A 6,000-nucleotide genomic window follows, 5' to 3' on the forward strand; every position below is an offset into this window, starting at 1 on the left:
AATCAATACACATTTATTTGAAATATTAATACGATACAAATTGCATGATCATTACATTTTTTCTTGTATAACTAAAACCTACACTAATAAGTTACGATATTGTTCTATGCATGAGAAATTGGTTAGGTAGTTTGACCTTTGTCCATTCTAAAAATTCTAGAGAATTCATATAATCAACATTTTGAATCAATTATGTCATTTTTGAAAATTAGATAGAAAAGCCATTTCAATTCAAAATTCCTAAACACTAATTTGTTTAGTATGTACCCTAAACTATGTGATGGAAACAGACTTAACAACTTAAATTATGTTATTCAATTTTAAACCTTTCTTGTAAAATTCACATCAAATAGAATATAAACCGAATCGATCAAGGCCAATTGGAAATGGAAGATGACTCGAGAGAACTAAAATTGTTTAGTTCGTAAAAAACTAGTTACATCATCTAATTAGTCGAATTTAATTCACAAGTTAGTACTTGTGCAGATGTTCATAATTAAATATGGAACTTTTATAAATTTGATAAAAATATGTCTACTCACCTTAAATTGAATTTGCAAAAGAATAACAATGCTTCCTTTTCTCCAATCTATTTTCTTCTTCTTCCCCATCTTTTTATTTCTTTCAATAAAAAATATTCTTTTTAATAGAGACTAGGGTTTTGTTTTGAATAATAAGATTTTTCTGAGAGGAATTTCTTGGTATTCTTTTCAATGTTTTAAGTCTGTTTAAGTTAACCTATGAGCCTTAAATGGGTCTAAAAACACCCAAGGTTTATACCTATATGAATGGGTACATTTTAACAATGTTTTCAAGCCTAAAAAAATGATTCTAAAATACCAGCAAAAGTTATGACAAACAAATTCAAGTAAAAACAATTTTGAAAAATCAACAACAGCCAAACAAATTCTAGAACAAGCTAGACTTCATAATATAATAGTTATTTTCAATTCAAATAATGTAATTTATATTGTTTAAAAATTGGGGTTGTTATAATAATCGTCACACTTTAACAACCATACATGCCTTTCCACCAACTACACTGTTCAGCCATATCATTATATATTGTTCAACAACACTCTAGGCCAGAACCCATTCTTTGTCATAATGACTCAGACCGGCCCTCACACTACATCTATAAAAGCTAACTCCAGAACTACGTTGGCTTAATTCCAGATCATTCACTCTAACCGGATATGTAGGCATCTTCCACCAATGAGAACAGCCATTAACAAACACCCTAAACCTCCTTCATTAATCACAAATTAGTTTAGTTCTAATCTCATTTGGTGTGATATTAGGAGTCCTAATAAATAGACTCATTTTGGTATTTACATATGATATATATATTTTGTCTTTGAAAAGAAAAGTTATGGGGGCTTATCACTGCTAGCCCTATTGTAGGTTCGCTCCCTCAATTCAGTAAGGGGCATACAACTTTTGGAATGTTATAATCATATCTCAGCACATATAACATTTTCGATTAGGAAAGCATCTGTGAAAGTGGCTTGTATAAGGTGGTTGCTTTTGTTCTATCGATCAGGAGTGGACACTATGGGCCATGAATAACAAATCCTTGTCACAAAAGGTGTTGAGTGTTCAGGAAAAGACGATATGATAATTCCTAATGAAAAGCAATAATAACTTAGAAAGTCGAGTTTAAAAGGCTTCCTTAAATAGGACATATAATTTAATATCATAAACACAACCGAGTTAGGAGTTAGGACATGTATTTCAATGCAAATCACTAGTATGCAATTAATTAGGAAGTCTCTAAACCTTAGAGGAGTTCTATAAAAAAAATTTGTTTGAGTTTTTTAGCAAAATTATCTAAAAATAGAGGAGTTCTATAAAAATTGTGTTTGATTTTTTTAGCAAAATTATCTAAAAATACAACACAACATACTTTTACGTATTTTGAATTTATTCTAAAAATAAACAAACTTTCGGTTTTTTTGCAATTGTTGCTACATATTTGATTTCCGTAAAATTAAGTGTAAAATTGACGTTACCGTTTAACATCACGTGATTGTATGAAGGCAATAATGACTTTGTACTCACACATACTTAGTTGGGCCAAGTCAAAAAGTTTGACGCCGCGGCATGTAATCCCCGCTTCTTACCGGATTCCTACCATTTAAGTCTTTGGGCTTTATTCCAGATTTGTTGGGCTTCACATGGGCTTGATCGGAAGGCATGTGCATACTCCCTATTCCGCTTTTTAAATGCGGCTTTATCATAATTTTTACATTAGTTGCTCCAACCTGCAAAAGCAACCTAAGATGCATTATTTTATGATTATTAAGCACAAAATTGACCAAATGTTATGTCTCTACGGGTTTTATAATACAGTTTTGGGTGCTTATCACACCACTCCCAAACAGCATTTTGTTTTGTCCTCAAGCAAAAAGAAGAGACATTAAAAGCGATAAGGGCCAAACCGCGGCATTCTAAGCTAAGTCTCATTTTCAGAGTGTGGTTGCAGATTCATATGCAACAAGGCCTTTAAACTACTAGGAATTCCCTAGTGGACAAGTTATAGCCCCTCGTGAGAGTTTTCCAGAGAAGATACTCACAAACTTCATTTATACTACAACCACTCAAGAACAAAAGTTTGTTTCCTAAATTAATCTCAGATATCTATACATCTCCTTAGCGGGGAATGAAGATTAATTCTTTCGAAACTCAAGTTAATATGCATACAATAATTAAAACATCTACATATGAGCATGCATACAGTGAATTTACATTGAATTGCACAAGCAGTGCTGTTTCGGATCCTTTGGAGAGCGCATCTAAATGGGTTCTCACATGTATGTGTCGAAACACAAATTCGCCATAATTTTCCCACTCAGTTTTTCGTTAACTCTAGTGTGCAGTAAGCACACTTTTTCCTCACATACCGATGACAGCTTAGAAAGGTGTCAATCAATCACATCTACTACTTATTATCACACCATCCTACTCCTAATTGAGCTAGAGGTCTTTATTAGGTATTATGGGGCTTAGGTGATAGTGTAGAAAGAAATGGAAGTGGAAGATAAAAAATGATAAGTATGAGAGAATAAGGTCTTCAAGATATTTGCACTCGAGAAATCCTTGTTTTCTTTTCCTGCTCCTACCTGAGTTTTCCTACCTTGCTCTTAAGCCTTTGTACTTATTTCATTTTTTTATTTTTATTTTTTTCAAGGCTTAAGAAACATGATTCTGTTTATTTATTTATTTTTTTTTTAAGCAGGTAACTAACTTTTATTTGGAACTAGTCTTCTTTTATTTTTCTACATTTCGTCCTATTTCTCATACTCATCACTTAGGTAGGTTATGTTATTTGGGGTTAATATATGGGTAAGGAATTTTGGTGAAAGTGAAAGGTTTGATGAAAGGTTCTAAAGTGGAGTGACTACGGTAAAATTTGTAACAAGTAATAATTTATAGCTATGTCGATCCAAAGAATGCCTAAATTTAGGTGGTCTTGATGGTGATCAAGTAAGTCGACGCGTTGATTTTCTCTATTCAAAAATCTACCCTCCGTGGTCATTACTCACAAATCACTCATATCAAGGCTTTTAGTTAGATTCTCACAGGATTGATAGTTTAAGTAGACTAACCGCGGGTTCCTTAAACTTCATCGCCATGTACAATCAATGATACTCGCCCTAATATTCATGAAAAGATGTAAAACTATTACAGCACGATTAGCTCAAGTTTCTTAAAAACTAATCATAATTGAATGCTAATGTGAGACTTCTAGATAATTTTCATCATTGAAAAGAAACAAGACCTTCTCACTAATTACATTTACTAACAAGAAAAATAGAAACTATATACGCACTACAAGTTGCCTAATATATTTTTTTTTTTAAATCACTCCCAAACAGAGTGATGATTAGTCTTTGAAATAGAAATAGATAAAGAAAGGAATTACCCGATAACCGCGGAACAAAATTAGAGCTGGATTGCCGGAACGTAAAGTTGTGGTAACATAATATATTATACAGAAAAAAAAAAAAAAAAAAAAAAAAAAAAAACAAACAAACAAACAAAAAACAAAAAAAAAAACAAAGAAAACACTATATACAACTATACAACTATATACAGTTAGATATATGTACAATTCCCCTACTCAAGTTTACCATCCAGATGTGGTGAAGGTCCGCATCTTCTTCAGTTGAAATGCATTTCTTTAGTATCGCCACCAAAAAGATAACGTGATTCCCAAATGGTGGCTCATTCTTGTTCACCGATTCGCTCAAATGTTTCATCATCTTATCATCGTTTGATAACAACTAACATGTCTCAAGTATCGCGTGACGCTTCCATTGCCTAAACCTTAATGAACGAATTATCTTGTTTGTTGGCACATAGAATCTACTTTGACCCACCATGAAAAGTAGCTAAAAACGTGGGAAATGTGTCTTCATAATTCAGCAAGTAGTTTACAAGTAAAAGTATATAATCGATCCCGAAAAGTACGAGCTCGCTTCAAATTGAGATAACACGCTTTAAGATATCAAAGAATGTATGACCTCGAAAGCAAGCGCGATTGAAGACTACACATACGCAAATCATCATCAAGGTAGAAAAATACCAATCTCCCATGATGTTAAGAAGGACAAACAACATCGCGATTTCCCATGTTCATGGTCATGCCGGGCTAAGGAAATGGTGATGTCCGCCATCCGCCAAGTTTAGTTCCTTCATCTTTAATTTCAAGATCGCCACCGTGATGTCGCGCTGAAAAGCAAGCCATGAAAAGCAACGAAAGTAGAGTTGTGATAAATGTATGGCCATGTTGTTGCTTCGCCCGCGGATATGGAAGATCCAAAGTCAGGGCAAGTGTTGCCTCCTCGAAAAGACATGGTTTGTGCCACCAAATTTGATTGTGAATCCGCCTAAGAAAAAGCCATGAGCAGCGTTGAATGCTGGTGTATCTTCCATATTAGCATAAAGTAGGCCGCCAAACTTGAGAATAAGTTTGGTCAAGGCTTAATAAAAGGGAAGACCACTGGATGTTAGTAATGCAATCACGGAAATGAAGTCCATAAGTATTGAATCCATCATGGCCTGAAATCATTGCTCGTGGATGAGTTTCGGAGGTGTCATGTTTGATGAAGATGCTACGCTCGGATGAAGATGCCATGTTTGATGGAGTGGAGTGATGGGGAAAGATATGAGAAGAAATATGTCCAAGAAAATTTGACTGGATGGAGGAATGAGTATGCAAGAAGATAAAACCTCTTGTAATCAAGTTTAAAAGAACACGTTAAAATTGTTATTATCACAACTTGAAATATGACAATCCTAGTAGGCATTTCTTACAAAAGAAGATACAAAAATTTTAATTAAGGGAGCACACAACGAAACACTTAATAATAATTATTTTATTTTATTTATTTTGGGGAAAGTTGAGTTTTGTAAAAACAGAACGCAATTAGAATGATGATAAGGATGGTGATAGGAATGCAGATCGTGGACAACACTGTTCAGTTCATCAATTTGTTGGCTAAGCTGGATTTGAAGGGTCCCCTGGTTGCCAGAGATCATAGTTTGATTCTCTATTAGAAGAGTGTGATTTTCTAATGATTGAGAGTGAGTTTCCAATATTGCCTCTTGATCAACATCATGCATCGCTTGACGTTCTTGGAAATCCATAACACTTTTGATGATGATTTCCTGACGTGTGTGTAGTTCCCTCATTCCTTGATGAAGAAATTGAATACCTTCTGTGGGATTAAAAATGTTATGCATGACATTTTCATCAAAGAAATGTGCAGACTTGGAGTTTTGGCCATCCATTTCATCTGGCAGAGTATCTGGCGTCCAAGAACCACCGGCACAGTCTTTGTGAAGTATAGTAACAAATGCTCTTTGAAGAGGTATTTCTGAAGAAACCACTGGATAACCCCAATGCATCATAATTTTCGTGACTAAAGTAGGCAGAGGCTTAACCTTTTGTTCTTCCTCGTGATCAAGGCTCCGCAGGTGTGGATTATATTTAAA

This window comes from Coptis chinensis, chromosome 3 (genome assembly GCF_015680905.1).
Source record: "Coptis chinensis isolate HL-2020 chromosome 3, ASM1568090v1, whole genome shotgun sequence".
Classification (NCBI taxonomy): Eukaryota; Viridiplantae; Streptophyta; class Magnoliopsida; order Ranunculales; family Ranunculaceae; genus Coptis; species Coptis chinensis.